Raw genomic sequence first — 14,404 nt, forward strand, 5'->3', positions numbered from 1 at the left:
TGGAGTCACGTAAAAATCACCAGTTGCGACGCCCTGATTGAACTATTTGATGGGCATCACTGCAATTAGCAGTGAAACATAGTAGCCATGATTTCTGTGTTCTATCTTTGGACCCATATACAGCAGCAATGTTGCCTGCTGGGAAGCTGGAGGATCACTGTTAAAGTTTCTCCAGTTCGATGAAAATCGATAACTAATTAATTAGCCGTCCGATTTCAAAGCGGTCTTCAGCAAAGTTGTAGCTAATAAAGTTGCCTATGAGTATCAGGGTTCAATTAATCATCTTAGACAGTTGGGAAAATGTTACGGCCGATTGAATGAAAAACGTCGTTTTCCCGTAGTAATTCCCATATAAACTTTGAAGGGCTTGTGCAGTCTCAATTTTCAACCAAATTAGCTCAAATTTTGGGAGGAGACATAGATTCTGGTTACAAATCGAATAAACGGTGTGGAGCAAAAACGATTTTTTGAACCACGCTAATCTACATGTTTGCAGATGATCAGCAGCTGTATTTCTACTGAATTATTATGAACGTTAATTGTATGGCATATATTTAAGTCATGTTATTTTACAACGAACATTCACGATAAAATAATAGCATGAAACCAGCTCACCCATTTATGCGAATATGGCTTTGCTGCTGCCGAACCACCGCACACTACTCTATCAAAGTTTCTAATGGTAAACGATTGCAAAAATTATTACATCAGTTTGATTTCAGTAGAGATTTTGTATCATTGCTTTAATCCAATTTGAATACCGCTCTCAAATTGTAAGTGGATGTTAAATGAAATCATTCAAACATGATCAGTGGAGGATTGTGACACTTAAAACTTATTACAGGAATGTTGACAGTTCCGATGAAAATCATCCTTTTCAAATTCCTTTTGATGCCTCACTTATCATATAGATTGGAATTAATATTAAACGCTTCTGTAACTGCATATAATTGTTTGAGATGTGTCTAGATACTCTAGTACTACTAGTAGCACTCGTGTCCTGAATAAAGGTAGCCAATATCAGTGGAGCACGCTTAATTTTTTTAGCACTAATATATGTGTAACCCTAATAGACCAAATCCGTGGCGCTCAACGAGTGACTAAGACTTACATAGATCGAAAATCAGCTCGTGCAACCACTTACGCGAATATTTTGCAATAATTTCGGCATGGGAACCACATTTGGTTTACAAATCACCTTGGAATACCAAAACATGTTGGTATTTGACAAAAATTGACGACAAACATGCCTAAAGGTCCAATCTGCAAAAGAGTGGCTCTCTTTGTTCTGATTCTCATTAAATTATCACGATGTCACATTTTTACAATTTGTTACCCGAGCAGAAGAGAAAAACAACAGCATAACAAAATGCGTTATTTTGGCAAAATAACTGCATAACGGAATTAGTAATTTTCATGTTATTAACATAACATATTGAGTTATAAACTTGGCTGTCATAAGCGGCAAAATAACAAGTCACATAACAAAAATTTGTTCCTGAAAAATCAATTTAATAACATGTTTTGTTAGTGGCAATAACAACTTAATAACAGTGAATTTGGGAAATATTTCAATAACAAATTTTGATATTAAAGAGTTATGGATAGAAAGCAAAATTAGGGTAAAAACTAACTTTTTTTACTCATTTTTGGGTAATTATTTTAAGTGTGTTATTCTATTTTTAGAAAATAACAGGTCACATAAAAAAATTTCGAACTCATTATAAAACTTACAAACATGGACGGGATTTGAACCTCCAATCCTGCTATCGTAAATTTTCAGTCGCCTTTACCAATGAGGCTATCACAGCACTTGCAGTGAGGGACGATAGAAGCTTTACTGGTTCTACGTATTGCCAGTTTCCCCATTCCCCCATTTCATGTTTGCCAGTCGCAGGACAAAAATAGACAGAGATTTGAATGCAAAATCAAACAATGAACCTCTCTCTCTTACCAACAGCGCTATCGCGGTGCGCAGACATGTGCACTGTAACACTAATAACAGTGGTGGCGTTCGCATGGCCCGTCGTCGGCTGTTTCGGAACAAAGAGAACGACGAAAAAGTTGCTAGTCGACTATTTATGATTGAGCTTCGTCATGGGGTGCATTTTGGCGGTGACAAAGATTCTTTCCAGACGGAGATGATTTTTTTTAATTTTTTGTTTTGTTCGCGTTGTGAGAACGGCGATTATACATGTACCTACGTGAGCGAAGGTAAAAGGTAATTATATCATATGCCGAAATGATTACTTCTGCAGATGCTGTTTAGTTTTATTCTATTTTAGATTATTTTTAGTAATGAAAAAAGATATTTATGACATAATATCAAACAATATATGATCGAATAATAATAGATCGAAAGAAAAAAGTTATAATAGACAAATGCAATCATCAATTGAGCAGAATTGTCTGTATAGTTGATATTTTTATTGATTAGAATTATTTAGTAGGTACCATATTTGCTATCTCCACTCTCACTAACATTCATTACTTCGTAATACATAGTCTGTTCGGTACTTTTTGACGTTATAATTAGAGGTTAGAATAGCAGTACTGTTAAAATGACATATAAATTCAACTAAGTTTACTCAATTTTGAGATAAAAAAAAACTCATTTGCAGATGTATCACTTTTTGAAGGTAAAATTTTACTTAACCTATAAGAATTGGGAATCGTAGAAAAGTGATAGGAATTTGGCACCGTAACGGGACTGGGATATTGAAAGAAGGAAATTAACACAAAGATAAACATATCAATAGCTATGATGCTATATTTACCCAAAACTCAAATTATAGCAATGAATAAAATAAAAAATACGGAAGAGTCTGATGAAATTTCTAGAAGTTGCAATGCCTTTATTTTTTACTTCATAATATGAAACAGCAGACAATAAAATAAAGAAGGTAAACTATGTAATGGTTATATCTGCGATGAATTTTCTCCGATTTTGACAATATAGATCTCATGTGATCCAGATTTATTTTTTCCATCAACAACAAATCCGACTGAACCGATCTGGTCATCGTGAGTTAAGAAAAACCCCGAATTGCCATACACGTGGAATTTTCCATAGACCAGCTGCAATTGGCTTCTTTAGTGGTGTTGAGATAATTCCATTTTCACAATCTACATGCCAAACTGAGCCGACATCCAAATTTTCATGAACTTTGGTGCCCGGGAACCTATTTAAAAATCGATTTAAAGTTTGTATGGGAGCGATTTGTCGAATCACCCCTCGTCGCATTTCGTACTGGGCGGAGCTGTCAAGCAGTTGCTCAGCTGTCAAAAGGTGATTTCAAAAAATCTTTTTGTAATTGAATTTAGGTATCAAAATAAAGTTTTAAAAATCTGAAAAAAATCATACTGGCTTAAAAAAAGGTGCTCTTTCGAATAAAATCAAAAAATCAATATATTATTCTTAATTTGAAAACCCAATTGGTGATTGGTACAAATTAAGTACCTTACCAAGAAAAAAATGTTAAATTTAAATTTATACGTTCAATATGTAGTCCGTCCAAAGTCTTACACCGTACATCAAACCGTTTTTAATTAGATTTTGTTTTAGATTTTATAGAGGCATTTTAAAATCTTCTCCTGTGTGGTAGGGATAGGATTTTTCAAAACACCATCGTTCTTCTTCTTCTTCATGCACCATCAAATCACCAATATCATATCTGCCCAGTCTAGGCCCAAAGTATTGACTTCAAAGTAATCATTACGAAGCATAAATGTCAATTTCTTGATTTTGCTTTGGCTGACCAAGCCAAGGTTGACCGTAGCATTTTCATAATTCAAATCTCAATTTGTTCATCGAGCACATGTTCTGTTGTGCTGCACGTGGATGTCAAAGCGTTTTCAACAGTGTAATTACGAAGCATGTTTCACGAGAGACCATATCTTTTCAATACGCTAACTCCACAACAACGCCGATATTACTGCGCAACTTGGGCAGTGGCTGGTATATTGGGTACTTTTCAGCTACAACTCAGTCAATTTCAGAAATTTAGCAAAACCTCGCGCCGCCCAGCAGGGACTTTGTTTTGTACACGTTACAGCACCTCCATGTCACGTAATATACCACACCTCTTATCAAATGTGATACCGTAAGCGTACCATACTTTGCGCACCTAGGGCCTAACTTTGCGCACTTTTCAAAAAATCGTTAAATAGTTTTTCTGGTGCATTATGCAAACTTTTTCCCACGGAATACTAGCTAATGATATGGGGCATGCACTTTGTCTCAGTTTGGATGTAATGATAAATGGAAGAGGAAGACAAATTGATTAGTGAATATGCAGTTGCTTTCCCTAAAATGCTGTAAATAACGTTGTAGGATGACGTAGGTTTTGTTTCAAAATTTGTTTTAGTTTAGATAGCAATACCATAAAGTATTTGTGCACTCTCAATAATACAATAATAACCAAACTTGTTCCACAACAGAATGTAATATTGAAATGTTATTTAAGGGCTGCATACCAATTGCTTGGTCATAACAAAATAAGATTGTCCAACAAAACATGTTATGGAAACGTAATGCCTTGATAATTCAATAATAACAAAACAAGATATAAAAACAGGTTTTGTGATTTCGTAGTTATTAATTTGATATTCCCCTCTGCTCGGGTATGTGTAGATCAAAAAAGGTTTGCTTTATCTACCTTCTGACATGAGAAAAATCCAAATTCATAAATACAGGTACGTTGTAATCAAAATAGAGGAGACTTAAAGAGAGTCTCTCATCTGCAGATAACCCCTATAGGCATGTTTGTCGTCAAATGCGAGCGTACGAGTAATTTTGAAATTTGTGTAAATGTTAATCGTTCAATGAATGCCATGCAAAAGTGTAAACATTGGTTCTCCGTGAGGAGTAGTGGCTGGCCCATATAGCCACAGCTGTAAGAGCGTGGGTAGGGTATCCAGCAAGACCACGCTGGGTGTGATGAGTTCGATTTCCGGTGGGTCCAGGAGCTTTGCATAAAGGAAATTTTCTTGCCTTCCTTGGGCATAGAGTATCTTCGTGCCTGCTGCACGATGCACACATGCAAAATGGTCATTGGCAGCGGCAGCTCTCAGTTAATAACTTAAGCTGAGAAGCTGGATTTGACCCAGTGGGGACGTTACGTCAAGACGAAGAATTAGTATGGGAGTGAAGAGTAGGGCTGTACACCACAGAGCGGCGAAATTGTGCACCAAACACCACCTGTAACATATTCATTTGACATACACTTCATTTTCAAAACTATAACTGAGTTTGTTATAATGTTGATATAAAGATGATCAACATGAATTTATTTTGATTATAACTGATCTTGTTATAATTCTGATATAATTATATCAGGTTTTCAGATCAATTCTGTCAAATATATCTAAATATAACAAACGTTGATATATATATCAACCGTTGATATAATTTTGTTACATTTTTGTTATGCCTTTCTGATCGGGTTGCAGGACGATTTCCAAGAGATTTCCGGTAAGTTGAAATCTCCAATGATTATGATTTCGTCGACCGCATTAGCCTTTTCAATAACCACCGCTAACGATCGGGAATGAGTGTCGATTAAGGCGGTGTCCCGGGTTCGATCAGGGGGCACATAGACAACACACAGAAACACCTTGCGGTTTGTAAGCTGGATACACGCCCATTGCTGTTCTACACTATCCCAGTCGTCATTGTTCAAAACTCTAGTTTTGAACATCTTTTTGGTAGCTATGAGAACGCCGCCACCAGTTGATTTGCGACTGTTTCGAGGTCCACGATCACAGCGACAAACTTCGTATTCCGTACCAAAAACCTGTCCAGAGAGAGTTCGTGAGTCCAACCACGTTTCGGTTAGAACGATGATGTCGTAACACCCATCGGATATTGCGAGAAGGTATTCGTCCACGCTACTATTCATTCCACCAGCGTTTTGATAGTAGATCAATACACCATCGTGATGATTCCGCCTTGCTATCAAGGATTTGGAGGAACCTGTCATCGGGCGTCGGAAGGTAGTCGCTACTTCCGGCAAGACCATGACTTCAGCACCAGGAGGACCCCGCCTAGCTGGGGCCTTGGAACCCCTTTTCGATCCCACGGAGTCCAAAATGGGGAGTGTGAGGTAATCACGCGACCATGACGGACCAGCTACTGCCAACCGGGAGTCTCCAGTCGTTATCCTCCATTGGTCGTACAATCGAGCGTCGGTGAGAGCGTCCTTAGGGATGCGCCTATATCCAATACCGTGTTCCGGAGATCCCGGGGCCTCGAAAATGTTTTTTTTTTTTGTTTTTATTTTTGTGTATTTTAACTAGTTGCTAATTCTACACTCGCCACGAAAATGGAAAAAGGTTCAAGAAGCGAGTTTCTTGTATTCAAATCGTACTTGCCTAGAAGTCGGTTTCGGAAGACCCCTTCTTCCAACTCACGCGCAGGACCGGGACGGCTGATGGTCGCTGGCGGGAAGGGCTCGACTGCGGTGAGATGAATTGGGGCTTCCTTAGTGCTAATGGCAAGTGTGCGTCCCGGTGTCATGATTGGAGATGATGGCCGTTCTTGCATTATTGAAGTCAAACTAGAAGTAACGGATGGTACAGCGCACGAGGTGATCAAAAAAGTCGAGTACTTGCCTGTAGTTGAAGTTTGGAAGACCTCGTCTTCCATCTCACACGCAGGACCGGGACGGCTGATGGTCGCTGGCGGGAAGAGCTCGACTGCGGCAAGAGGAATAGGGGCTTCCATGTGGCTTGCGGCAAATCTGCGTCCCGGTATCCAAATTGTTGAAGACAAACACGCTAGGGTTGATGACGTTGAACTAGAAGCAACGAGGACTACAGCGAATGAAGTGTTCGAAGAAAAATCGTACTTGCCTATAACGGGAGTTCGGAAGTCTCCATCTTCCAGCTCACACGCAGGACCGGGACGACTGTTGGTCGCTGGCGGGAAGAGCTCGACTGCGGTAAGAGGAATAGGAGCTTCCTTGAGACTTGTGGCAAGTGTGCGTCCCGGGGTGATGACGATATTAGTTTCGCTTATTCCATTAAAACGACGGCTTCTGGTGAAATGCTCAAAGGATCGTCGGATGCGGCTACAGCTCCCGGGCGCCAAAAATTTTCATCGGATCTGTTGTCTGTGAACTCCCTGTAAAGGACACCTTTCGGCCACGTCGATGTAGACAGAGCTTTAGATTTCAACTCCAAGATCATGCCAATTTTGAACGAGATGAAGGACATTGTGCGTATGTCCCTTCCTTTAGCCACAAGCCGGACGACTTGGACGTCTTCGGTGCCGAGACGTTTCTTACCTAAGGCGCAGACCTGTTCGACAGACACATCTCTCGCTATCCGCGACAGGTACAGCCAAAACTTTGGTTGATTCGGTGGAACAGTGGCGATTTCTATTGACGGAGAGGGAGTACTACCGGTTCCTAGCAGCAAGGGTGGCTGCTTATCCATGGTTGGTTTAGCAGCTGTATTGAACAGTCTCCTACTTCGTGTGAACCTTGGATCAATCCCAACACGTTTAGAGGACTTCGGAGTGCATGAACTCGAATTGATCAGCTTCGCGAAGTTGATTCGAATTTCGGCCTTGAGTTCATTCATTATTTCGGTTTTCAGGTTTTTCATAATATCGCTGTGGGAGTTGAGAGCATGCTCTTGACCTACTTCATAGGCGGCAAGAGATGTATTCCGAAAACGCATGTCTTTCATAAGCGACTTACACGAGGGACAGAACCACAAAAATTGATTGAGTCTCATCACCTCCTCGAACGTATCGGCAGCAACTCCACAGCAGCTAGGATGGAAGATTGCCTTACAAAAGCCTTGACACTCTATTTGAATGTCCCCAATATCACCAGCACAGGAACCACATACTAGAGACATTTCGTATTAGGGTCTTTTTCAACTGTTACGCTCGAAAATGTCAATCAAGACTACCTCGTATCGGATATACTATAGTCCACGAAGATAAACAAAACAACACACGCGCGGTGGAGATGCTCTAATGCGCGAAACTACGGTAGCCCGAAAAGTGCAGCAAGGAGACACTCAATGGTCGAAGCGAAAAACAGTGCGATGTCGCGAAAGTGTTTGTTGATGAATTGTATTTTTCGCGATAGTATCACTAACTAAACGCGATCAACCATCAACCACATATGCACCATCCGATTACCAACAAACAAATAATATTTAGAACACGATTCAATTGCATTAACACAAATAAAATTGAAATATTAACACCGGCGAAAAAACGTAAACATTTGCTATTGCACGCAACCGAAGCTTCCGCTGCAAATTATCGGCGGCAGGTAACTCGTGTGACGAGTTTTAGATTGTTGAGTTTTATACTCAGTGGGAACAATCACCACCTGAGGGCGTGTTAAGGAATAACACTCAGTGGGAATATTCACCACCTGATGTCAAACTGCTTATCAAACTCAGTGGAAACTTTCCGACCTGAGGGCAGGTTCTATTGCATGAAGGCTGTGGAAGTCGCTGGGGAAATCTTTCTTATTAGCGTGATTCCAATGGATAAAGAGAAAGGAAAATGTCCTTCTCTCTTGTCCTCTCGGATACGCTGGTAAACCAAAAACAAGCAAGTTAATTCTAACACTGCTTTTATTCTGTATACATCGGAGTATTCCAACAGGGAAGATCAATGACTACATTCGTGCTTAACACTACCCTACTATCTAATTCGTACATGGTCCATTAGTGATGCGTACGCTGTCTAGCCCTTGCGGCCGCGCGATATGTGCTCTGATGCTATATATGTTATATTATGTAAGTTCTTCTTTGGTTACCTGTCTCCGTCGGTGATCATGCGCGCGCGAGTTGGATTTCGATGTTCGTCTGTCAAATGGGGATAGGGGGAGCTAGAATGAAATGCCCTACTGAAAACATAGTTGAAAATTGCACATTCAACACTTCCCCTCAATTTTCAAATTAAGTAGATCTACGAATTCTTCAAACTTATGTCGTGCCAAAGGTTTTGTAAATATGTCTGCTTTTTGCAAATCGCTACGGACGTATTCTAGTCTTAACTTCTTTTCGCGGATTAACTCTCTGATAAACATGTATTTAATATCGATATGCTTTGTACGTTGATGACTCCTAGGTTCTTCGGCGATCCTGATGCAGGGCATGTTATCCTCATTTATGGTGAATGGATTCGATTCGATTCCAATCTCACACAATAAATTGGACAGCCATACACCCTCCTTCGCTGCTCCACAAAGCGAAATCAGCTCGGCTTCGGTGGACGATAAGGTTACCATTGTCTGCTTCTTCGTTGACCATGACACCAGGTTGCCATAAACTGTGAAGAGCGATCCTGAGATTGAGCGTCGTTCGTCCTCATCGTTCGCGAAATCGGCGTCAGCAAACCCTTCCAGTGGTGCCTCGTGATGCTGCCGTTCGTATACCAGGCGGAGGTCCTTAGTGCCTTGAAGATACCTCAAGATACGCTTGAGCCCGGTCCAGTGGATATCCTGTGGTGAACTCTGGAATTTAGATAAAACGTTCACAGAATAGCATAGATCTGGTCTGGACATTAATGCCAGGTACTGGAGACAACCCAATAGAGCTTTGTATGGCTCGTTGGTCAATTGTCCATCAGTTTTCGACCACCTAGCGTTTTGGTCCATGGGTGTGCTGATTGGTTTGCAATCTTGCATTCCGAATCTGCACAATACCTTTTCAACGTAGGATTTTTGTGAAATTGTCAACCCTCTGTCATTGTGTTGGATATCTAGGCCAAGGAAATTGCTCACTTCACCTAAATCCTTCATCTTGAAATGGTTGAAGAACTCACTCTTAATCCATTTTATATCGCGAATGTTCCTTCCAAAGATCAAAATGTCATCAACATACAATATTATGTAGAGATTTCTTTCTCTACATATATACAGACAAGTGTCTGATTCAGTATTCTTGAAACCCAAACTTTTGATAATTTCATTAAATCTCATGTTCCAGCTGCGCCCTGCCTGTTTGAGTCCATACAAGCTTTTATTTAACTTACAAATCTTCGGAGGATTGTCTTCATCGGGTGGCAGTCTCATATAAATCTCCTCTTCCAGGAGTCCATTGAGAAATGCTGTTTTAACGTCCATTTGATGGATATGCAGCTGATTCTGAACAGCGATAGACAACAAGGTTCGTATGGTTGTCATTTTAGCCACCGGTGCAAAGGTTTCGCCATAATCCAATCCCGGACGCTGCGAACAACCTTTTGCAACAAGGCGAGCTATGTATCGCGGTGAGTCATCTTCCATTTTGATCGTGAAGGTCCACATTGAATTGATTGCCTTCCTCCCGTTAGGTATTCCTTCCACTATGGTCCAAGTTTTATTTTCACGGAGTGCTGTCAATTCCTCTTCCATTGCACGCTTCCACTGATACCAATTGTCACGCTTCTTCAATTCATCGATCAACTGCGGAACATCCCCTGAATAGTGAGATAGTACGAAACTAGTTTCGTAGTCACGGAGCCAATTTGGGCGATGAGTCATCCTCTGACTGTGGCGTTGAGACATAGGTTCAACATCACCACGTCCTGGATTATCCTCGTTCCCATCATCTTCCGCTTCTACAAATTCCTCTTCATCGTCACTACCACCAATATTCTCTAGGATTTCCAAAGCATTAATTGGATCAGCGGATTCCAGTACTGGTATGTCGGCCACACAAAAGTCTTTACGCGATTCTTTAGGTAGTGTCGGTTGGGAACTGCTGAAGGGAAAAGACGATTCGTCGAAAATTACGTCCCTTGACACAACGACCTTCCTCTCGTCTCGTCCCACAGCCGATACCCCATCGGGGCATACCCTATCATAACCAATGATTTACTTTTCCCATCCAGTTTCGAGCGAAGATGTTTATCGATGTGTGCGTAGGCAGCGCATCCAAACACTCTTATTCGACTCACATCGGGTTTATTCCCAAACCATATTTCGTAGGGAGTTTTGGAATCAGTCAGCGCATTTGTCGCGCTGCGATTAGTGAGAAAGGCCGAAGTATAGGGTAAGGGAGGTATTTTGGACCCCTTTAGGAAGTGGATGAACAATTCAGCGAAAAAAGAAGGTTCCCACTTCAAAATATGGATAATTTCAGTAGGCATTACGTAGAGCAACAAGTTTTCTGTCGAAAAAGGCCAAACAGAACTCAAAATTGGTGTAGTAAATACAAGAAATATCAAAACTCCTGAAGGATCTCGGGCTTCTATTTTGGACCACCTGATTTTATTTTGGACCACCAAGTGCACATATTTTGGCCCACCAAATTAAACTTCAATTGATTCATAAAATGAAAGCCACCTCAGCAAAAATTTAAAAATAATTAAAACTACGTGAAGTTTACATCTTTTCTGTTCATTTTTTGAGGCAGGGAACGTTTAAAAATTACGCAACGGTAAAAAAGATGAAATTTTGTTGCAATTGCCAATTTTTACGCATTGTAGTATGATGTTTTATAAAAAAAAATGTGACGCGAAATGTGTATTTATTAATTATTGCATGACGTCAGTCACCATGTATAAATTACGTAACGCTTAATAGGAAGTGTGGAAGTCTAGTGATTTTGCTAAGTATACAGACGTTCCACACATATTTTAATGACTAAACATCTGAAAATTTCAACTTGTCGACAAGTTGTTAGGACACAAACCGAATCGAAATTTTTAACTTGGCGAAAAGTTGTTAGAACAAGTCGAACCCACGACAATCTCATTGTAAAATAAACGTATAACTACCCAGATCACGGGGGGTCCCAACTTATTCTATTTATATGTTTTTACAGTGCATTACATTGGCATGAATATTTTGTCCCTTAAGAAGGAACTGGAGAGATGGATCTGACAGGTGGTCCAAAATATGTCCACATCTGATTATGTTGAACATATTTTGGCCATACCTCAAACCACCATTTTAGTGAATATTATCGCACCACCGAGGTTAAGAACAGTTTATTTTGAGTTTTTACAAGGCCCTAACTACATTCACATGAAATAAATATTTATTTGTAAAATTTAATACCTCTTCGAAGCCGACTTCAAATTTGTCACCTTCTTTGTTTATGGTACTTTTCCGTGCGTTTCATTGGAAGTGAAAACATTTTCTCTATTTTTGATACTGAACAGCATATTTAACTGACATCCAAAATAAAGGTCATAACATAATTGAATACTTTTCGTGTTCCAATAAAAAATTACCAAGATTTAGTAGAGATTATGTGATAAATATCATAAAACTCCCTAGGTGGGCCAAAATACCTGCCCGGTCCAAAATACCTCCACTACCCTATAACGCTTCACCCCACAAATACATAGGAACATTTCCTTCATGCATCATGGTTCTCACTTTATCCATTAATGTCCGATTCATCCTCTCACTCACCCCATTCTGCTGGGGAGTGTAGGGTACAGTCGGCAACATTTGGATTCCCTTTTCTTCACAGAAAGCTTTGAATTCTCTACTGAAATACTCTCCTCCATTATCTGATCGTAACCTTGAAATGTTCACAGAAAATTGGGCAGTGGCCAAAGCTTCAAAATGCTTGAATTTATCCAGGACTTCACTCTTGTACCTCATCAAATACACAAAAACAAAATGTGTGTAATCATCTATGAATGTCACGAAATACTCATGCCCATCATAGGTACTCTCGGCCATCCGACCGCACACATCCGAGTGGACCAATTCCAGTGGTCTATTGGACCTTACCTTGAACGACTTGTCAAATGCTTCCCGAGTCTGTTTCCCCATGATACACGGCTCGCAAACAATTGGATCTTGGCCCTTAGCTGATGGTTCTAGATCCAACCTCTCAACCATACCCTGTTTGGCCATCTTCCACAAACAAGCTTCATTCAAGTGTCCCATCCTACAGTGCCATAACCTTTGCTTTTCCAAAACCTTACCCAAGCACACGCTTTCGCTGTCCGGATACAGGTCCAGGTGATAGAGCCCATTGACTCTCCTCCCTGTTACTAATACAAAGCCATCTCTGTCTCTGATCTCGACTCCACCATTGCGAAACAGAATCGACTTACCTGTTTCTTCAATTTGAGACACAGAAAGGATATTTGCATTCAAGTCAGAAATGAAAAGCACATCGTAAACTTCCAAACGCTGGCGTTTATTATTTCTCAGTATGATATCTCCCATTTTGCAACACTTCAGCACTTCCCCATCTTTGGCTGTTCCGACCTGTAGCTCCGGGGCGTCCCAGAGGCGGTTAAACAGCTCGATGTCGTGCGCCATGTGACGTGTTGCCCCCGAATCAAGTATGATCGGGAACGGAACTGGCATCTTGTCGAGGTCCATCTCGCGCACCCGTCGATCGCGAACGGCGTCGACTGACTCTTCGGCCGCTGCAGCCCCTGCGTCCTGCACAGGCAAAGGGATTTGCACCATAAAGGCCCCCTCTTGCCTTGCGAGCAGTGCTACCGCGTCCCTCTCGTTGGCGTTGTTCCGGTAACGTCCGTCAGCTTGATCACCAGCGCGTGCACCTGCTGCATTTGCGAGCGGGGCCATCCGGCGGTTGTTCACGTCGTTTCCTTCACGTCCGTTGGCTTGGTTTCCGGCGCGTGCTCCTGCTGCATTTGCGAGCAGAGCCATCCGGCGGTTGTTTCCGTTATTTCTTTCGTTCCGTCCTTCGCCGTTGCCACCGCGTCCTCCCGCTCCTGCAGCACGTGGAGCTGGACCGCGGTTGTCCCCCAAGTTCACGGCTCCCATTCTGCGCTCCATTGCCAGGCGACGACGCCGGGCGAAGCAGTTGCGTTGCTTGTGGCCAGGCCGGTTGCATTCAAAGCAGACGGCCATCGTTGCGACTGGTTGGCTTCCTCCTCGGTTCACACTTTTGTCCGATCGACTGACGGCTTGACTTGCGTTTTCTTCTGCGTCGAGAAAGATTCTCTGGAGCTGCTCCTTTGTCATCCGATATACAGTTATGGACATCTCTAAGCTCTACCCACGATATACGGTCTCTACCATCGTGGACTAGATGCTGACCAGGCACTTGGCAAACCGCCATGAACACCAACCCTTGGCGACAACGAACTTTGGACGACGAGCATACAGTTGCTGACAACGCAGTCAGCAATCCACCATGAGGACCGACCGTTGGCAACATCGAAGCCCCGAGCGACGCGTGTCAATGCCCCTGGAACGGCAACGGTCACCAATACTTCGATCGACGCAATCCAGGCCAACATCATCCGATGGCCTTTCGCTGATGCCAGCAAGATTCTCATCGAGCCCCACCGGAGGACGCAGGTGCGCCCTCAGCCCAGGTGGTCGAAGCCAGTCAGTTAGTAGGAAACCTTGAGTGCGAGCAGTTAGAAGTTCTAAGTGAAGTCTGATAGAAAAGTGTGGCCTTCAGCCGTAGGAAAACTTATGTAGCAAGTTCTAAGTGAAGTCTG

The sequence above is a fragment of the Aedes albopictus genome, chromosome 2 (assembly GCF_035046485.1).
Source record: "Aedes albopictus strain Foshan chromosome 2, AalbF5, whole genome shotgun sequence".
NCBI lineage: Eukaryota > Metazoa > Arthropoda > Insecta > Diptera > Culicidae > Aedes > Aedes albopictus.